Here is a 23333-nt window from a genome sequence, read left to right on the forward strand (position 1 = left end):
CTATCGCAGTCTTGATCTGATTATTATCATGTAAACTATTAGCATTGCTATCCAGTGTGTCAGGTCAGCATTTTTAGATACCAGGAGGTCAAACACACTTTGATGTCCTTTGAAGCCTACCATCATTACAGGAGTCCACCCGTTTTGTCCTCTAGTATTGACATTTGAAGGGGACACAAGATGTTGTACTATGGCGGTGTTACCACCCCAACAGGCAAGATGAAGTAAACTATCACCGTTGTTGTCCACCAGTGTCAGGTCAGCATCTTTAGATACCAGGACGTCAAACACTCTTTGGTGTCCATTGAAGGTGGCAATCATTACAGGAGTCCACCCATACTCTCCTCTAGTATTGACATGTGAAGGGGACACAAGATGTTGTACTATGGCGCTGTTACCACCCCAACAGGCAAGATGAAGTAAACTATCACCGTTGTTGTCCACCAGTGTCAGGTCAGCATCTTTAGATACCAGGACGTCAAACACTCTTTGGTGTCCATTGAAGGCGGCAATCATTACAGGAGTCCACCCATACTCTCCTCTAGTATTGACATGTGAAGGGGAAACAAGATATTGTACTATGGCGGTGTTTCCACCATAACAGGCATTATGAAGTAATTTATTGCCACTCTTGTCCACCAGTGTCAGGTCAGCATCTTTAGATACCAGGAGGTCAAACACGCTTTGATGTCCTTTCATGGCTGCCATCATTACAGGAGTCCACCCGTTCTGTCCTCTAGTATTGACATGTGAAGGGGACACAAGATATTGTACTTTGGCGGTGTTACCACTCCAACAGGCAAGATGAAGTAAACTATCACCGTTGTTGTCCACCAGTGTCAGGTCAGCATCTTTAGATACCAGGACGTCAAACACTCTTTGGTGTCCATTGAAGGCGGCAATCATGACAGGAGTCCACCCATACTCTCCTCTAGTATTGACATTTGAAGGGGACACAAGATGTTGTACTATGGCGCTGTTACCACCCCAACAGGCAAGATGAAGTAAACTATCACCGTTGTTGTCCACCAGTGTCAGGTCAGCATCTTTAGATACCAGAAGGTCAAACACTCTTTGGTGTCCTTTGAAGGCTGCCATCATTACAGGAGTCCATCCGTTCTGTCCTCTAGGGGCGGTCGGGTAGCCTAGTGGTTAAAGCGTTCGCTCGTCACGCCAAAACCCGGGTTCGATTCCCGACATGGGTACAATGTGTGAAGCCCATTTCTGGTGTCCCCCGCCGTGATATTGCTGGAATATTGCTAAAAGCGGCGTAAAACCATACTCACTCACTCACTCACTGTCCTCTAGTATTGACATTTGAAGGGGACACAAGATGTTGTACTATGGCGCTGTTACCACCCCAACAGGCAAGATGAAGTAAACTATCACCATTGTTGTCCACCAGTGTCAGGTCAGCATCTTTAGATACCAGGAGGTCAAACACTCTTTGGTGTCCTTTGAAGGCGGCCATCATTACAGGAGTCCATCCGTTCTGTTCTCTGCTATTGACATGTGAAGGGGACACAAGATATAGTACTATGGCGGTGTTACCACCATTGCAGGCAAGATGAAGTAAACTATCACCATTGTTGTCCACCAGTGTCAGGTCAGCATTTTTAGATATCAGGAGGTCAAACACGCTTCGATGTCTTTTGAAGGCTGCCATCATTACAGGAGTCCATCCGTTCTGTTCTCTGCTATTGACATGTGAATGGGACACAAGATATAGTACTATGGCGGTGTTACCACCATTGCAGGCAAGATGAAGTAAACTATCACCATTGTTGTCCACCAGTGTCATGTCGGCATTTTTAGATACCAGTAGGCCAAACACTCTTTGATGTCCTTTGAAGGCTGCCATCATTACAGGAGTCTCCCCATACTGTCCTCTAGTATTGACATTTGAAGGGGACACAAGATATTGTACTATGGCGGTGTTACCACCCCAACAGGGAAGATGAAGTAAACTATCTCCGTTGTTGTCCACCAGTGTCAGGTCAGCATTTTTAGTAACTAGGTCAAAAACACTTTGATGTCCTCCGAAGGCTGCCATCATTAGAGGAGTCCACCCATACTCTCCTCTAGTATTGACATTTGAAGGAGACACAAGATATTGTACTATGGCGGTGTTTCCACCATAACAGTCATTATGAAGTAATTTATTGCCACTCTTGTCCACCAGTGTCAGGTCAGCATTTTTAGATATCAGGAGGTCAAACACGCTTTGATGTCTTTTGAAGGCTGCCATCATTACAGGAGTCCATCCGTTCTGTTCTCTGCTATTGACATGTGAATGGGACTCAAGATATAGTACTATGGCGGTGTTACCACCATTGCAGGCAAGATGAAGTAAACTATCACCATTGTTGTCCACCAGTGTCAGGTCGGCATTTTTAGATATCAGGAGGTCAAACACGCTTTGATGTCCTTTGAAGGCTGCCATCATTAGAGGAGTCCACCCATACTCTCCTCTAGTATTGACATTTGAAGGAGACACAAGATATTGTACTATGGCGGTGTTTCCACCATAACAGGCATTATGAAGTAATCTATTGCCACTCTTGTCCACCAGTGTCAGGTCAGCATCTTTAGATACCAGGAGGTCAAACACGCTTTGATGTCCTTTCATGGCTGCCTTCATTACAGGAGTCCACCCGTTCTGTCCTCTAGTATTGACATGTGAAGGGGACACAAGATATTGTACTTTGGCGGTGTTACCACCCCAATAGGCAAGATGAAGTAAACTATCACCGTTGTTGTCCACCAGTGTCAGGTCAGTATCTTCAGATACCAGAAGGTCAAACACTCTTTGGTGTCCTTTGAAGTCTGCCATCATTACAGGAGTCCATCCGTTCTGTTCTCTAGTATTGACATTTGAAGGGGACACAAGATATTGTACTATGGCGGTGTTACCACCCCAACAGGCAAGATGAAGTAAACTATCACCATTGTTGTCCACCAGTGTCAGGTCGGCATTTTTAGATATCAGGAGGTCAAACACGCTTTGACGTCCTTTGAAGGCTGCCATCATTACAGGAGTCCATCCGTTCCGTCCTCTGCTAATGACATGTGAAGGGGACACAAGATATAGTACTATGGCGGTGTTACCACCCCAACAGGCAAGATGAAGTAAATTATCACCATTGTTGTCCACCAGTGTCATGCCGGCATTTTTAGATACCAGTAGGCCAAACACTCTTTGATGTCCTTTGAAGGCTGCCATCATTACAGGAGTCTCCCCATACTGTCCTCTAGTATTGACATTTGAAGGGGACACAAGATATTGTACTATGGCGGTGTTACCACCTCAACAGGCAAGATGAAGTAAACTATCTCCGTTGTTGTCCACCAGTGTCAGGTCAGCATTTTTAGTAACTAGGTCAAAAACACTTTGATGTCCTCCGAAGGCTGCCATCATTAGAGGAGTCCACCCATACTCTCCTCTAGTATTGACATTTGAAGGAGACACAATATATTGTACTATGGCGGTGTTTCCACCATAACAGTCATTATGAAGTAATTTATTGCCACTCTTGTCCACCAGTGTCAGGTCAGCATCTTTAGATACCAGGAGGTCAAACACGCTTTGATGTCCTTTCATGGCTGCCTTCATTACAGGAGTCCACCCGTTCTGTCCTCTAGTATTGACATGTGAAGGGGACACAAGATATTCTACTTTGGCGGTGTTACCACTCCAACAGGCAAGATGAAGTAAACTATCACCGTTGTTGTCCACCAGTGTCAGGTCGGCATCTTTAGATACCAGGACGTCAAACACTCTTTGGTGTCCATTGAAGGCGGCAATCATTACAGGAGTCCACCCATACTCTCCTCTAGTATTGCCATTTGAAGGGGACACAATATATTGTACTATGGCGCTGTTTCCACCCCAACAGGCAAGATGAAGTAAACTATCTCCGTTGTTGTCCACCAGTGTCAGGTCAGCATTTTTAGTAACTAGGTCAAAAAAACTTTGATGTCCTCCGAAGGCTGCCATCATTAGAGGAGTCCACCCATACTCTCCTCTAGTATTGACATTTAAAGGAGACACAAGATATAGTACTATGGCGGTGTTTCCACCATAACAGGCATTATGAAGTAATCTATTGCCACTCTTGTCCACCAGTGTCAGGTCAGCATCTTTAGATACCAGGAGGTCAAACACGCTTTGATGTCCTTTCATGGCTGCCTTCATTACAGGAGTCCACCCATTCTGTCCTCTAGTATTGACATTTGAAGGGGACACAAGATATTGTACTTTGGCGGTGTTACCACCCCAACAGGCAAGATGAAGTAAACTATCACCATTGTCGTGCACCAGTGTCAGGTCGGCATTTTTAGATACCAGGAGGTCAAACACGCTTTGATGTCCTCCGAAGGCTGCCATCATTAGAGGAGTCTCCCCATACTGTCCTCTAGTATTGACATTTGAAGGGGACACAAGCTATTGTACTATGGCGGTGATACCACCATTGCAGGCATGATGAAGTAAACTATCACCATTGTTGTCCACCAGTGTCAGGTCGGCATTTTTAGATACTAGGAGGTCAAACACACTTTGCTGTCCTCTGATTGCTGCCATCATTAGAGGAGTCCCCCCATACTGTCCTCTAGTATTGATATTTGAAGGGGACACAATATATTGTACTTTGGCGGTGTTACCACCCCAACAGGCAAGATGAAGTAAACTATCACCATTGTTGTCCACCAGTGTCAGGTCAGCATTTTTAGATACCAGGAGGTCAAATACACTTTGATGTCCTTCGCAGGCTGCCATCATTAGAGGAGTCTCCCCATCCTGTCCTCTAGTATTGACATTTGAAGGGGACACAATATATTGTACTATGGCGGTGTTACCACCATTGCAGGCATAATGAAGTAAACTATCACCATTGTTGTCCACCAGTGTCAGGTCGGCATTTTTAGATACTAGGAGGTCAAACACACTTTGATGTCTTTTGAAGGCTGCTATCATTATGGGAGTCCACCCGCCCTGTCCTCTAGTATTGACATTTGAAGGGGACACAATATATTGTACTATGGCGGTGTTACCACCATAACATGCATAATGAAGTAAACTATCACCATTGTTGTCCACCAGTGTCAGGTCGGCATTTTTAGATACTAGGAGGTCAAACAAACTTTGATGTCCTTTGAAGGCTGCTATCATTATGGGAGTCCTCCCGTCCTGTCCTCTAGTATTGGCATTTAAAGAGGACACAAGATGTTGTACTATAGCCTCGTTACCTTCCAAACAGGCAATATGAAGTAAGCTATCACCTTTCTCGTCCACCAGTGTCAGGTCAGCATTTTTAGATACTAGGAGGTCAAACACACTTTGCTGTCCTCTGATTGCTGCCATCATTACAGGAGTCCCCCCATACTGTCCTCTAATATTGATATTTGAAGGGGACACAATATATTGTACTATGGCGGTGTTACCACCCCAACAGGCAAGATGAAGTAAACTATCACCATTGTTGTCCACCAGTGTCAGGTCAGCATTTTTAGATACCAGGAGGTCAAATACACTTTGATGTCCTTCGCAGGCTGCCATCATTAGAGGAGTCTCCCCATCCTGTCCTCTAGTATTGACATTTGAAGGGGACACAATATATTGTACTATGGCGGTGTTACCACCATTGCAGGCATAATGAAGTAAACTATCACCATTGTTGTCCACCAGTGTCAGGTCAGCATTTTTAGATACTAGGAGGTCAAACACACTTTGATGTCCTTTGAAGGCTGCTATCATTATGGGAGTCCACCCGCCCTGTCCTCTAGTATTGACATTTGAAGGGGACACAAGATATTGTACTATGGCGGTGTTACCACCATAACATGCATAATGAAGTAAACTATCACCATTGTTGTCCACCAGTGTCAGGTCGGCATTTTTAGATACTAGGAGGTCAAACAAACTTTGATGTCCTTTGAAGGCTGCTATCATTATGGGAGTCTTCCCGTCCTGTCCTCTAGTATTGGCATTTAAAGAGGACACAAGATGTTGTACTATAGCCTCGTTACCTTCCAAACAGGCAATATGAAGTAAGCTATCACCTTTCTCGTCCACCAGTGTCAGGTCAGCATTTTTAGATACTAGGAGGTCAAACACACTTTGATGTCCTTCGCAGGCTGCCATCATTACAGGAGTCCACCCGTTCTGTCCTCTAGTATTGACATTTGAAGGAGACACAAGATATTGTACTTTGGCGGTGTTACCACCCCAACAGGCAAGATGAAGTAAACTATCACCGTTGTTGTCCACCAGTGTCAGGTCAGCATTTTTAGATACCAGGAGGTCAAACACGCTTTGATGTCCTCCGAAGGCTGCCATCATTAGAGGAGTCTCCCCATACTGTCCTCTAGTATTGACATTTGAAGGGGACACAAGCTATTGTAATATGGCGGTGATACCACCATTGCAGGCAAGATGAAGTAAACTATCACCATTGTTGTCCACTAGTGTCAGGTCGGCATTTTTAGATACTAGGAGGTCAAACACGCTTTGCTGTCCTCTGATTGCTGCTATCATTACAGGAGTCGCCCCATACTGTCCTCTAGTATTGATATTTGAAGGGGACACAATATATTGTACTATGGCGGTGTTACCACCCCAACAGGCAAGATGAAGTAAACTATCACCGTTGTTGTCCACCAGTGTCAGGTCAGCATTTTTAGATACCAGGAGGTCAAATACACTTTGATGTCCTTCGCAGGCTGCCATCATTACAGGAGTCTCCCCATCCTGTCCTCTAGTATTGACATTTAAAGGGGACACAAGATATTGTACTATAGCGGTGTTACCACCATTGCAGGCATAATGAAGTAAACTATCACCATTGTTGTCCACCAGTGTCAGGTCGGCATTTTTAGATACTAGGAGGTCAAACACACTTTGATGTCTTTTGAAGGCTGCTATCATTATGGGAGTCCACCCTCCCTGTCCTCTAGTATTGACATTTGAAGGGGACACAATATATTGTACTATGGCGGTGTTACCACCATTGCAGGCATAATGAAGTAAACTATCACCATTGTTGTCCACCAGTGTCAGGTCGGCATTTTTAGATACTAGGAGGTCAAACAAACTTTGATGTCCTTTGAAGGCTGCTATCATTATGGGAGTCCACCCGTCCTGTCCTCTAGTATTGGCATTTAAAGAGGACACAAGATGTTGTACTATAGCCTCGTAACCTTCCAAACAGGCAATATGAAGTAAGCTATCACCTTTCTCGTCCACCAGTGTCAGGTCAGCATTTTTAGATACTAGGAGGTCAAACACACTTTGATGTCCTTTGAAGGCTGCCATCATTACAGGAGTCCTCCCGTCCTGTCCTCTAGTATTGACATTTAAAGGGGACACAAAATGTTGTACTATAGCCTCGTTACCTTCCAAACAGGCAATATGAAGTAAGCTATCACCTTTTTTGTCAACCAGTGTCAGGTCAGCATTTTTAGATACTAGGAGGTCAAACACACTTTGATGTCCTTCGCAGGCTGCCATCATTACGGGAGTCCGTTTCAACAAATATTTCTTCTGCATCATCAATACGGAGATCAAGGGTAGCTACAAAAAAAAACAATCTTGTTCATTTCATTTATAATGAAATAATATTATTATTAAGAATGCTTTAATTGAACACGACTAGTTTATATGTGATGCCATGAAATACATGTATCCGCAACATAGCGGACGGTGGTATCAAACATGTGAGAGATATTAATATGTTTGTAGGTAACCATATTGTGCCATATGCAATCTCCAGCAGTGTCCTAACTTTTTAGTTTCCTTCAAACCTGTCACGGTGGTTGGACCTACCTTCACCAACTGTCCCTGTCGGCCCAGTAAATATGTTCTGCGTCCCGACGAGAGAGGTGATGGTATGAGGGACATCGCCTGTCAACACCAATCAATGACACAACAGTATAACGCTGAATAACATTTTAGAAACACACGTGACCTGTGTAGCTCACCTTCTCCGGGAGCACATGTGCATTACGTTTTGAATACTGATATTATTCTTCAGTTTTTTGTAAAGGCATCAACTCAAATTTCATACCATTATAAACAAGAATACAGTGCCAACCACATCCCTCACAATCCTAGCAAGCTTACAATTATATACTCTTCAAAAAAAGAAACTTGACATAGATGTAAAAACACTTTTTGCCAAATATCTAAAATAATTACATTAAATGAGAACCAGATAAGTCAAACAGAAAGATAATGTGTCTATAATTCGCTCAAACACATGCAAAGCACATAAACGTAGCGTTTGAGGATCAGCTTTACAGCTTAATCCAAACGCAACAGCCCCCCCTGCTGAATGGGTATAAAAATCCACATCAACGGTTGTTCATACAGTCCTTATAAAGGCAGTAGAGGCGCTGACAGAATGCCAAGACTGAATGCAGCTCAACGGAACAACGCCATTGGGGAATTACAAGCTGGAGCAACTGAGCAAGAAGACAGACAATCTCCGCACACCAACACCAACAGGGTTGACGACAGACCAAGGTCAGGAAGACCAAGGGTGACAACCCAAGCACACGATCGATACATCCGGCTGCGACACCTCCGAGACCACAGCCACGTCTACAACCACACAGATCCCTGGGTTACGTAGAATATCAGATCAAACGGTATGCAACAGACTGAGGGAGGCTGGACGTTTTGCACGAAGACCTGTTCGACGTCATCTTGCGGACCATCTGGTTTGGTGCCAACAGAGGGTTAGATGGGCACGTGCAAGGTGGAGCAATGTACTGTTTACTGACGAATCCCGTTTCCTACTCACACGTGCTGATGGGCGCGCACGTGTCTACAGACGTCGGGGTGAATGTTACGCCCCCGACTGTGTGCAGCAGGTTGTCCCATTTGGCGGCGGGAGTGTCATGGTATGGGTCGGAATTCATCACGGAAGTAGGACGCCTCTCGTGCATGTGGCAGGTGCATTGACAGGTGTGCGTTACAGAGACTTGATCCTACAGCCTTACGTTCTTCCTCACGTCAACGTTCATGGCGGACAGTTCCAGCAGGACAACCCTCGACCGCATATTGCACGTGTTTGTCAGAACTTCTTACAGCACAACAACATCCAGGCATTACCTTGGCCAGCCCGGTCACCAGATTTGTCCCCGATTGAGCATCTGTGGGACGAGTTGGATCGACGCGTTCGCAGAAGGAATCCACTGCCCCAAACACTTCCGGTGCTTCTTGATGCACTTCAGCATGAATGGCAGCACATCCAACAGCGTGTTATTTACACCTTGATTGCATCTATGGGTCGTCGGTGTCAATCGGTGATTGATGCACGTGGTGGGTACAACCGATACTGACATTTTCTGTACCCTGTCTAGGTGACACGATTAATGTTTTGAACATTGTGTACATTGATCTTCAAACAGTGTTTCAATTATGGTTTCTGTGTCCTATTTTGAAACAATCGCATTAAATTACATTTTGAAAGTCAGTGTCAAGTTTCTTTTTTTGAAGAGTATAGATAAATAATCTTGGAGTTCTTTGAAAATGATAAGCACCAATCTTATTAACCGGCCTGATACATTATCAAAGTTTCATTTGAACATGTTGCCTAGGAATGCAAACACAAACACAGAACATCAAAACGCACCAGTTCAAGTTGCCGGATGTGTGCATATCTATCAAATTTCTTTTGATCTATGCTATTGAAATAGCCTCATTTGAGCAAACGCAAAATACATTTATAACAAGGGCCATAACTCTGTCCAAAAAACAACATTAATAACCAGGGCCTGTTCGAAGCCAGAATACCCACATGATGAAAACTGTACATTCAGAGTTTCACCAACAGTTACTGAATGGTTTATGAGCCATACTCTGTTTTGCCATGGACACCCAAAATATAGAGTTTTCAATCATTCCTAATTAACTAAAGGCACCATGTATACAAAGTTCCACAAATAAAATTTGAACTGAAGTGTGAGGTGAGGGGAAGTGGGGTGTAACGTCGCATTCAAGACTATTTCACTTAGATAGCGCGTGTGTGTGTGTGTGTGTGTGTGTGTGTGTGTGTGTGTGTGTGTGTGTGTGTGTGTGTGTGTGTGTGTGTGTGTGTGTGTGTGTGTGTGTGTGTGTGTGTGTGTGTGTGTGTGTGTGTGTGTGTGTGTGTGTGCGTGCGTGTGTGCTTGCGTGCGTGACTGCTTGTACTAGTTCGGACTAATGCCGATTTTATAGTGCTATCACGCTGAGGTATCATGCCGCGTTTTAACACGACTACCCTACTCATACTGACGACAAGCCGACCAGTCCTTATATGAGCCCCTTAATGCCGGGCGCCAGGCAGGGAAACAACAAGTACCATGTTTTAATGTCTTTTGGTATGACGCGGCCTGGGATCGAACCCCGGACGCTCTACCATTAGACCATGGAGGCGGTCTTTGAACGTGAGTGTTGAAAGTGTGTACTATGTAAATAAATATGTCACGAATCTGCAAAAGAAACGACACCCAATGCCTCATATTGGAGACGAAGTGCAAACTGGTATCCATGGAAACAGAACAAATACATTTACTGATGAAACCATGATAGCAAAAGGCACAACTACAGTTGATGGTGAATGTGTTTACCAGGTGTTGTACAGGTCACCCTTTTAGTGTTCGAGTTCTGTAACGGAAACACGCGGTAGGAACTCGTCGTTTCAATATTACAGAAGGAAATATTACATCCTATTAATCATATTATACAATTATCACATCAAAGACGACTGTCATATATGTTTCCTTATAGTGTGGATACCTTTTGAATGGGTAAATATAAATCAAATTTAATTACTGGACTGGTGTAACTGAGTGTTCAGTTCAGCAAAGCTGAAACAATCCTTATACAATCCTGAAATGCAAGCGTTCTCCTTCCACACAAGACAAACACACTTTTGTCCCAGTGTTTTCGTCCATCATTTTAGAGTCCACGTTGGATTTTTTAATCTAGTCTCCTGTTACAATGTTAAATAATCACCTCATGAAGATAAGCTTGGTTTTGGTTATAATTTCCACATAAATCAACTATACATGGAATGGGGCCACACATCTGCCTTTGACAGTACAGTACTTAACCGTTGATTTCAGGTGATTTTGTCACTTTATGTTTTAAAATGATTTCTTGGTTGAACTAGGTAATTATACTCGGCAGATTTAATTGTGAAATAGAAATGCCAACAGACCTGAGTTGATTGTCTGTGGAATACCTTCTGGGGTGATAAGCTCCATCGTCTCAAGGTCATCCTGTGTTGGCAACACAATTGTGAGGTCATCTGAACTGGCCATCTCAGGTGTAGTTGTTTACATTACTACAGCATGCAGGGAAGAAGTTGCCGCTGCCATGTCTATCTACCTGAACAAACAAACAACCATATCCCATAATTCATAACACATTTTATTAATGCTGAGCAGTGGCAGATTGTCCAAACCTCATTGCAACTTGTGAAGAAATATTTACAGCAGCTAAAAATAGCAATATTACAATCATGATCTTATGATTGATTACGTAATGGATAAAAGACTCAAAGTCTGTATTGATTAACCCTTGCAGATGTAGTCAGTCATTTATGTTGTCTGTCTTTGAGTGCACATGTTGTATATACATGTAAGTCTGTATTAACCCTTCTAGATGTGGTCAGTCATATACCTTGTATGTGTATATATATATATATATATATAACCGTTCTCATAATAACACCCATTTTCAATTCAATATAGTAGTTTTCAGTTAAACAGATTATAGACCATAAATTACATATTACTTTCTTTGTTGACAGGCTTCACTCGTTGATGCGAAATGGTTATGTGTTATTTGTGCTATTGTCATGTGAGATGTCTTCACCAAATTGAAGAAGTACGAGAAATGTCTCACAAATCTCACCATACCTTGGCAGGACTACAAGAAGTAGAACGTTTTTCATCCTAATGAGGGGATATGACCTAACCCCGCATAGGTACAATACCCCACATGGGTACAATGCCCAACATGGGTACAATACCCCACATGGGTACAATGCTCCACATGGGTACAATACCCCACGTGAGTACAATGCCCTACATGGGTACAATGCCCATCATGGGTACAATGTCCCACATGGGTACAATACCCCACATGGGTACAATGTCCCATCATGGGTACAATGCCCCACATGGGTACAATACCCCACATGAGAACAATGCCCCACGGTGGAACAATCCCCATCATGGGAACAATGCTCCACATGGGTTCAATGCCCATCATGGGCACAATACCCCACGTGGGTACAATGTGCCACAAGGGTACAATACCCTACATGGGTAAAATTCCCCACATGGGTACAATGCTCCACATGGGTAAAATGCACATCATGGGTACAATGCCCCACGTGAGTACAATGCTCCACATGGGTACAATGCCCCTCATGGGTACAATGTCCCACATGGGTACAATACCCCACATAGGTACAATGTCCCATCATTGGTACAATGCCCCACATGGGTACAATACCCCACATGGGTACAATACCCCACATGAGAACAATGCCCCACATGGGAACAATGCCCATCATGGGAACAATGCCACTCATGGGTACAATGCCCATCATTAACACAATACCCCACATGGGTACAATGTCCCACAAGGGTACACTACCCCCTATGGGTAAAATTCCCCACATGGGTACAATACCCTACATGGGTACAACGCCCCACATGAGTACAATACCCCACATGAGTACAATGCCCCACATGCCAATACCCCACATGGATACAATGCCCCACAGGGGTACAATACCCTACATGGGTACAATGCCCCACATGGGTACAATGCCCATCATGGGAACAGTGCCCCACATGGGTACAATGCCAATCATTGGCACAATACCCCACGTGGGTACAATGTCCCACAAGGGTACAATGCCCCCTATAGGTAAAATTCCCCACATGGGTACAATACCCCACATTGGTACAATACCCCACATGGGTACAATGCCCCTCATGGGTACAATACCCTACATGGGTACAATGCCCCACATTGGTACATTACCCCACATGGGTACAATGCCCCACATGGGTACATTACCCCACATTGGTACAATGCCCATCATGGGTACAATGCCCCACATGGGTACAATACCCTACATGGGTACAATGCCCCACATGGGTACAATACCCTACATGGGTACAATGCCCCACATGGGTACAATACCCGACATGGGTACAATGCCCCACATGGGTACATTACCCCACATGGGTACAATGCCCCACATGGGTACAATGCCCCTCATGGGTACAATGTCCCACATGCGTACAATACCCCACATAGGTACAATGTCCCATCATTGGTACAATGCCCCACATGGGTACAATACCCCACATGAGTACAATACCCCACATGAGAACAATGCCCCACATGGGAACAATGCCCATCATGGGAACAATGCCCCACATGGGTACAATGCCCATCATTGGCACAATACCCCACGTGGGTACAATGTCCCACAAGGATACACTACCCCCTATGGGTAAAATTCCCCACATGGGTACAATGCCCCACATGGGTACAATACCCTACATGGGTACAACGCCCCACATGAGTACAATACCCCACATGAGTACAATGCCCCACATGCCAATACCCCACATGGATACAATGCCCCACAGGGGTACAATACCCTACATGGGTACAATGCCCCACATGGGTACAATGCCCCACATGGGGACAATGCCCATCATTGGCACAATACCCCACGTGGGTACAATGTCCCACAAGGGTACAATGCCCCCTATAGGTAAAATTCCCCACATTGGTACAATACCCCACATGGGTACAATGCCCCTCATGGGTACAATACCCTACATGGGTACAATGCCCCACATGGGTACATTACCCCACATGGGTACAATGCCCCACATGGGTACATTACCCCACATGTGTACAATGCCCCACATGGGTACAATGCCCCACATGGGTACAATACCCTACATGGGTACAATGCCCCACATGGGTACAATAACCTACATAGGTACAATGCCCCACATGGGTACAATACCCTACATGGGTACAATGCCCCACATGGGTACACTACCCCCTATGGGTAAAATTCCCCACATGGGTACAATACCCCACATTGGTACATTACCCCACATGGGTACAATACCCCACATTGGTACAATACCCCACATGCCAATACCCCATCAGCCATTACCCGACTCCTAGTAGGACAATACCCGACACCCAAATATTTTATTTAATTAGGTTGGTAAGGAGAGGGAGAACAATTTATTCAATGACACTGGTATTGTTGTGTTTTTAACACGTCAGTGTGGTCGTGGTCTTGTGTTTGGAGGGTGGGATAAATTGCTAAGTTTATACTTTAATGACGGATGCAACACTTCAGGATGATGTCGGATGTTTTTTTCTAGCAATTTAAACTAATTCATTGAGAATTGTTCTATAAATTACCATAGGAGACACAGGAAACAGATAGTTCCTGATTTAGACAATATATCACTTTGAGCTGACCATACCGAGCAACTGACGAAAGTTAACAATGAATGAAAACTAACAAATTTAAAGTATAAATATGTTATGATTTATAATAGTTCCCAGGAAAAAGGTAGTTCCTTTTGAGAATAGTCTTCTTATTACAAGAAATAAAGATGTATATAAATAAACATTACTCGTCTTTGCTTACACAGCTACCCAAAACACCTGTCCCATTAAGCAACACATCCTTAAAATAAACAAACACATCAAATAATCAGACCCCTCAAAACCAGCAACCATATACGAGTCATACAATACGTCATAACTCCAGGCGAAGAATTCCAACATCTCTCAGAAGAATCTCTGAATCAGCAGTTAGCTCCTGCAATGGTCTCCAAGCAAATGGCTATGAGCTTAAGGCACTTATCGCTCTAAACCAACTCAAACCACTTATCATAGTACTCCAAGAAATCCGCATATCCTCGCAAAATACCTCCATATTTCCAGGCTTCAAATGTTTTCGAATAAGACGGGAGTAGTTGTAGGCCCCCGTATGGTAGCCGCCCGATTTTATGGTAACCGAACGAATTTATGGGAGCCGGAGGTGGTTCTGTGCATGCGCAAGATGGCGGTACTTCCGGTTCCGGGGGAGGGCGCCCTCGTGTGCGCATCACAACAGCCTGAGGTTGATCTGAGGTGAATACTCCCTGACTCATGTTCTTGGAAGAGTTGCCTCTCTTGCCAACTCAATAACGAAAGTAGAAGTCACTGCTGAGGTGGAGAGCGGATACAATCACACATACCTGTCCTTATGAATTTCACTTAACTTTGAAACATTTACCCACTTACATAAATTGTTAGATGAGGAGTAAGCATAAGTGTTGTCAAACATCCTGCTGATAATATATTTACTTTGATCACCCGTTTGTGAACAAATTGATTATGTTTTGTTTCTTGATAGCATTAGCTAAGTTGAATGTAACTGGTGCCATTTTGAATTTCTTTTCTAAATCTATTTGTTTGCAATCGACAGACTTGACAGACCCATATATCCCCTAAATACATATGCATAAAAGCTATAATATACCTACAGATAACAATGCATTCCATGCAGAGGAAAACGAAATAAACTTGGAAATACATCCCTTCATGTTTTTATCGATTGTTCCAAGAATGATTCAACGATTTTCTTCATAGTGGGGTGATGTAAAGCATATATATAATCACAGCCATTTTGGGGAAAGAGTGCGGAAAATCAATGGGGGTAGTAGGTATTTTCATGTAGCAGCATTAAAAACAACACATCAACACAAATACAGTATCGTTCTTAAGGAATGTATAGTCTATGTATTTGTTTATGATATTATTACAGATGTGTTTTTGACAGACCCGCATATTTAATGATTTCTCTTACACATTTGCCCTGTACTCAAAATCGACTTGCCTTGTGCTATTCCCTGGAAGTAATTGATGACACACAGGTTGGCAATGAAACTTGCGCAATGTATCACACGCAAGTACCAAAGAATTTATGTGATTAAAATATGGAAAAGACGACAAGAGACAGTATACCTGAAAGAGATGGTATATCTCGGGTCTATGTAGGAATCAAATGATGACAGGATACAATGCGATATATTTACGAGGGACTGGTAGAGTAAGTGTGGGAGTAAGGCACAGGTCGCGTAGTTGGTAGTTTGGGAAGGTCTCAAAAGGGGGATAAATGGTATTGGCCGAGGGAACAAGGTCCAAAACTTGTAGAAATCACTCAGTGGATGGTTAATTGATCAATCTTGGGCTTAATAAGTAGCGTTACAAGGAGCAGACTGGTACGGGCTAGTATCACATGCGCTCTATGACGTCACTTTAATTAATCTGAGAAGATACTTTAAACATCCGCTGTCCTTATTAATATACCTACGGCAGCCCAATCCCTCGTCACACTCAGTTGCGTCAGACAGAAAAATAAACTCACGGCAGCTGATGAGCTCAAGCAGGCAGTGTCAGACAGTGAGGTACGGGTCAGGACCTAGTGCTCCTTCAAGTGAAACTGTGTTCCCATCGTACAACAGAGTTTATTCTAGTTGTTCCTATCCATAAAATGTAGAAGCTCTTCAGTGATCAAGTCTACACAAACACCTCGGTTACCAGGAGACCAAACAATCAACATAGTCACGTGTGAGACATTGCGCAAGTTTCATTGTCATCCTATATATAATCAATTACTTCCAGGGAATAGCACAAGGCAAGTTGATTTTGAGTACTGGGAAAATAGGAGAGAGAAATCACGAAACATGTGGGTCTGATAAAAATGCATGTGTAATAATATGAATAAAGCTTACATATCGGAGATTTAATATTGATTAAGAACGAACTTGTTTTTGTTGACATGATGCTTTTAATGTTGTTACCTGAAAATATCTGACACCCCCATTGGTTTTTCCCACTCTTTCCCAAGAAGTGGCTGTGGTTCTATTTATGATTTACATCGCCCTATTATGAGGAGCAAGATATAAATTCGAAAATCTGGCCTTGGAACAATCGAGAAGAACATGAAGGGATGTATTACCAAGTTCATTTCATTTTCATATGGAATTCATTGTTATCTAGAGATCAGTAGGTATATTATAGTTTATATGCATATGTCTTTATGGGATATAGGGTACACTTCAATCTGTTGATTCCGAACACATAGATTTCAGTCGATAAGGATCTTCACACGACAGCACATGACCTACGTGGAATGACTGACAGGGATTGGCGTATGGCACAAGCTACAGATACAACTTTACCATCTTAGATACAGGCAGTACGTAACAAGAAGAAGCCAAGGAGACAAGACTTTCCTCATACCCTAGCCAATACCTCCTAGTATCGGAGCTTCCATTCTCTTGTACTTAAACGTGGGATATTGTATCGCCAAATTAAGGTGGGCGGAATTACAAAAGATCAACTTGTGTTACGATCTAACTTCATCAGTGATGTGTTACAAGGCCTCCACAATGATATTGGACACCCTGGACGTGATCGAAACCTTTCATTAGTTCGTCACAGATTTTACTGGCCAGGCATGTAAGCTGATACAATGGACTGGATTAAGAACTGCGACAGATGTCTCAGGAGGAAAACGCCAACTAATATCCGGGCACCTCTAGTTTCCATCACCACGTCACAACCATTGGAGTTAGTCTGCATGGCTTTTCTCACCCTAGAAACTTCAAAGGGAGGATATCAACATGTGCTTGTGATCACAGATCATTTCACGAGGTATGCGTTAGCAGTGCCAACCAAGAATACTACAGACCGGACCACTGCAGAAGCATTCTACAAGAACTTTGTTCTCCACTATGAAATGTCCATGCGAATTCACAGCGACCAAGAAGCCAACTTTATGAGTCAAATGATAAAGGAAGTGTGCAGCATCTTGGGCATATCTCAGTTAAGAACTACAACATACCATCCAATGTGTAATGGGATGACATAACGCTTCAACAGGACTCTGCTCAACATGCTTGGGACACTGAAGCCGGATCAGAAGTAGGACTGGAAAGGATTTGTCCGTCCACTTGTTCATGCATACAATGCAACAAGACACAAATCAACGGGCTACTCCCCATTTTACCTGCTGTTTGGTAGAGAAGCACGACTACCCATCGACCTTGCCTTTGGAATTGAGATTAGTAAGGACAAGCAGACACTGACGTCCTATGTCAAAGCCCTGAAGACAAGGTTGGAACAGAGCTATATGATCGCAACATCTGCATCAAGGGAAGCCCAGAAGAAACAGAAGACGGGGTATGATGTCAAAGCCAGAGGTGCAACAGTCCAGTCTGGAGATCGCGTCCTGGTGAAGATTCTAGCCTTTGAGGGAAAGCACAAGCTTTCTGACAAGTGGGAAGAGGATCCGTACGTAGTTCTTTCTCAGCCAAACTTGGGCATACCAGTGTTTGTTGCGACGAAAGAAAACGGAGAAGTAAGGAACAGAACTTTACATCGTAACCTCCTCTTACCCATAGGATCTTTACCAGTTGAGAGAATTGAAGAAGTGCCAACAGCTCCGACTCCAGGACCAGAGAACCCTAAAGAACCAGAAACAGAGACAGAAACATCAGTGTCGGATCAAGATGAGCGTGGGTCCATCTCAAGCCTGCTTGTTGAACTTCCAACGGAGCCTGATGATACCACTGTCATCAACACAGAATCCTTGGAACGAGATTCTACCTCACAGTTGGAGGGTGACGATCTGACGACTGGAGAGGTAGGCAGCCATTATTCTGGTGGCGACAGCCACATGCCACGGGAATCAGAGAACCCTGGTACAGAAGCGGATGCAAGAGAAGAAGACGCAGCAGATGCTAATGTCAGTGAAGAACAGGACACAGACCCAGTGGTAGGAGCCACAGCTCCTGTCCCATCAGATGACCGACCAAGGCCAAGACCCAAGCCGCCACCAAGGAAATCACTCCGGCAGAGACGGAGATTATGTGATGAGTCAGACAACATCAGAGGACAGGGATGATCGAACTCAATTAATCGAACAGCTTGCGGCTGCTGGCATCTTTGAGCGAATTGGTGGTGCGATGTCACAGCTCATTGTCACCTTACTTAATAACACCAGCAAATGACAAGGACGTCATTTGGGTGCAGGGAGAAGTATGTGGCAGACTCAACTATGTACATAACTTTTAATTAAGATTTATTAGTAAGTAGTAAGGTCATATGGTCTTGTTACCATTTTAACTGATAAGTTTATTACGATATTTACATGATAAGAAGATATTATTAGTTATAATATTAGTTATAATATTAGTTATGTTTTATACCTTAGTATTTTATACCTTAAACATTCATTCCATAGCTCTGTAACATTAAGTAAGCTTACTCTCAGTCTAACTTCCACTAATTGTCACACTGCATGCTTTTGACTTACAGCACTCTCTGCCCCGGCCCAGTCTATTGTCTTGTTGATAGGCCAAGCTGGCCATAGCTACAACAATGTTTGTTGTTGAATTTTGCTATTTGTCCCCTCAAGGAAATACCATAGACTCAACGAGATTTATTGTCTTATCATGTGGGGATTTGGATTTGAGAAAGGATTTATTCATATTTGAGGTTAGTTGGTTATTTATTTTATGATGTTGTATATATGGATGTTTTCTAATTATTGCGATTAGAAATAAAATATATTGTAGAATGCATTCTTAATTTATTAGAAACATAATGCATCTTGTATATATTTATAGTGCTTGATGAACTTACAGTTCAGTGAGTAATTATTATCTGTATAAAACAGTATTAAACACGAAACCTAAATATATATATAAACTAAGTAATATAAACCCTTCTGGACAGTAATGGAAACTAAATGTATGTCTGTATGCTTGATGTATGTTGGTAAGTGCAAGTGTATGAGTGTTGTATGTCTGAAATGAGTGGCTGATGTACTATATAGTTTTATACACTATTTTACCATAGGATATCACTTGTATATAGTATTCTGCATTTGTATTTCTTTATTATGCAGATTTCTCAGTGGCAACGTTCACCGTACAATCATTGTTACGGTATTACCAGTTCATGTATCACATATCTGGTATGTAATATTCGTTATCACTCTATTATCATATTAATATATTTTGTATCTATGTATTGTACGGAAACGCCAGATGTATTGTGTAATTAAAGTAAATGCTATTCATTTAATTGAAGTGATGTCTATATTTTAGAAATTTAAAGAGTAACTATAACGGATTGTATATATTTATTTCTATGTTATATTTGCTTATGTTGTACGTTTATTGTTTCAGACTGAATTAAGTGCCTCCATTCGCACCTATAATACAATAAACGTCATCACCCCACCCATAATTCAACGATTTTCTCTGCTGCTCCTCATAATAGGGTGATGTAAAGCATATATATAACCACAGCCATTTTTGGGAAAGAGAGCGGAAAATCAATGGGGGTGTAAGGTATTTTCATGTAGCAACATTAAAAACAACACATCAACACAAATACAGTATCGTTCTTAATGAATGTATAGTCTCCGATCTGTAAGCTTTGTTTATGATATTATTACAGATGTATTTTTGACAGACGCGCATATTTAATGATTTCTCTTACATATTTTCCATGTACTCAAAATCGACTTGCCTTGTGCTATTCCCTGGAAGTAATTGATGACACACAGGTTGACAATGAAACTTGTGCAATGTATCACACATTCATTAAGAACGATACTGTATTTGTTGATATGTTGTTTTTAATGTTGTTACCTGTAAATACTGAGCATCTCAATTGGTTTTCCCCATTCTTTAAACACACATTTTAATAATTTCTTGTGTAATATTCAAGCATAAAGGGCAATACTTGAAATACCAATTGCAAAACGTCAACAATGTGAACTGTCGGGAACAGTTAGCAGAACCCAGTGCCTCGCTTCACCATATTAGAAACGGCACCATATACCCGCACCCATTTAGCGGTTTACTACAACAATATAAGACATGTCATTGTTTAGGGGAAAAGATATATTCTCCATACACCACATTTTACGTTACTGATAAAGGCGAAGGATGTACTGGTTTACTGTCTGTACAACATGCGCTATAAGTTTTAAGATTGTACCGGCTTTGTCAGCGTACCTAGCAGGTTAGTTAAGGGAAGATCAGTTGAAAAAGAACGCTGTTACGAGGCAAGGGGAAGCAAAGGCGTTTACCTCAAAACCACTCGCACAATTAAAATGGATTTACTAAACAATCTAACTGCAGTTAAAGCCCCATCTGCGGTAGTAACTATCGCACTCTAGTGGGCGGAGCTTATACAAGTGATTTGACAGGTCAATATGACGTCATGATAACACGTACATTTCATTGGTTAATGCGTAAACGGGTGACGTCATGTAAACACCCACCCACGTGGGCCGTTTGACAACAAGGACGCAAGTTTTAATGGTAATATAGATATCTACCAAACGATTCCAAGACTTTTCAACAAACGCGTACATCTTTGGTTTCAAAACCTCCCTGCCATGTCGTCTTCACATCTTCATAAAATGATACCGTGTGAATGTCCACGATTTATCCAACACACAAATTATAGTTTTAGTTCTCTGGACTAGAACGAAATACGTTTGTCGTGATGCATATTAGCAGTGTAAATGAACAAGAAACATAATATGTGTTGGGGCACCAATCGTTATCCTGTGATGTACGGTATATCTGCAGTTTATAAATAGCATTTCTCACAATATATACGGCAATCGGTGATTTCAACAACGTTTTTCTTCGTTGTGTTCGTCTTGCCTCATCTGGAAACTGGATGACAACGATCGTGTAAAAAAAACCAAGTAATGGTCAAAAATATTTTCAAGTGATCAAAGTAGTTTCTTGTCGTTTTTTCATTGCCCAGTAGCAATGTATTTTGGCAAAGTCTGACTTGTCCAATGAAGCTCCTCATACCGAGGTAACTCGATCCGTGAAACTTGGCGGGTCCCAGTGACCCAGATCCCTGTTGATTGGCATGCCAAGTGTCATTTGCATAAGGCCATCCATATTTTTTGTATGTGTTTCTCCCCTCAAGCCTCAACTAATCAGAGAGCGGGCGGACGAAATAAAATATATGACATCAAAAAATAATTGTGTGATTTATTTTATGACATTTTAAAAAAGGTTCAACACTTGGTTCTAGAATCGATTCGCTTTTTTCGGAAACGAATTTTTAATAAACATGGGAACAAAGATAAAGTTGACCTGGTTCTTTTATGACGGTGACATTGTAGATCTAGTAGTATTTCTTTTATTAGATCGGTGCACAATTTAAAATTTCCATAGCGGCAGCAAAATTGAGACACGAAGACATTATATTATTTCACGTCGGAATGGAGATAAAAATATTCAAATACGGACAGCCTCACAGACTTCGAAACGATGTTCAGATAAATATTTGTTCACATTAATTCTGTCAAGTGCGTGAAAATGGGTTTCAATATTACTTTCATCAAGCTCACATTCAGGTCGCTGGCTACTTCGGCAGTAGTGTTTTGTCTCGAAGCTCAAAGCAACAATGTTTCTCTCAGATACATTTTTCTCTCCATCCATGACGAACATCTGTCATAATGTCAATGCCTCAACAATCTTCCTGAGCAGTTGAATTCAACAATGTTATACACACGACCTCATTCACGGCGTCATCGCAAAGATTCCTTCCAAATATCCACCACGTGATCAGGGTTACGACCTTGTGATAAATTAATAAATTATTTTGCATTTTTAGAAAAGATTTTTTCGTGAATATTATTATTAGAAAAATATCCTGTACATGGTACTTTTCCATTGTACTGGGTATTTCTTTTATTACTTTCTAAAACTTTATTTTCGCCTTTCTGAACACGCGATCTCGCCCCATGAGCGCATCGAGTTGCTGCTTACAACTGTCAAGAACTTTGCAATTTCGCTTGTCTTCAATATGAGCAACAGAACATTTTCATGTGAAGCTTAATTTGACGAAGAATTGTTTGAGATAATCAGAGAGCCTTAGGTCATTTCGATTATGACATTGGTGACTTTATCGTGGAGAAAGTTCCAGTTCAAGATGACATCATTCCGATTCACAACTCGAATCGACAAGATGGCGCCTCTCTTCCCGCCTTTGCAAGTGCATCAGAAACTTTGATAAATTCAGTGCCGATTCTTGATATTAGTGAATCAGTGTCACAGCTAGATTCCATTGTGGAACTAGATGAAGGCGAATATGTATGTTCACACTTTTTTTGTCAACCATGCGTGACACGGCACAGGCAATCGCAGTTAGGGAATGGTGCAGCCACCATGTTGCAGAAATTCGT

General features: G+C 42.4%; 1 pseudogene; it reads right to left on the minus strand.

Annotated features, from left to right (window-relative positions):
- On the minus strand, window positions 1–7507 carry LOC139449022 (ankyrin repeat and KH domain-containing protein 1-like; annotated as a pseudogene).
- Between the last annotated feature and the right edge of the window lie 15826 nt (window positions 7508–23333).

Source organism: Haliotis cracherodii, unplaced genomic scaffold, assembly GCF_022045235.1.
Source record: "Haliotis cracherodii isolate W230 unplaced genomic scaffold, xgHalCrac1.p SCAF_7, whole genome shotgun sequence".
Lineage (NCBI taxonomy): Eukaryota > Metazoa > Mollusca > Gastropoda > Lepetellida > Haliotidae > Haliotis > Haliotis cracherodii.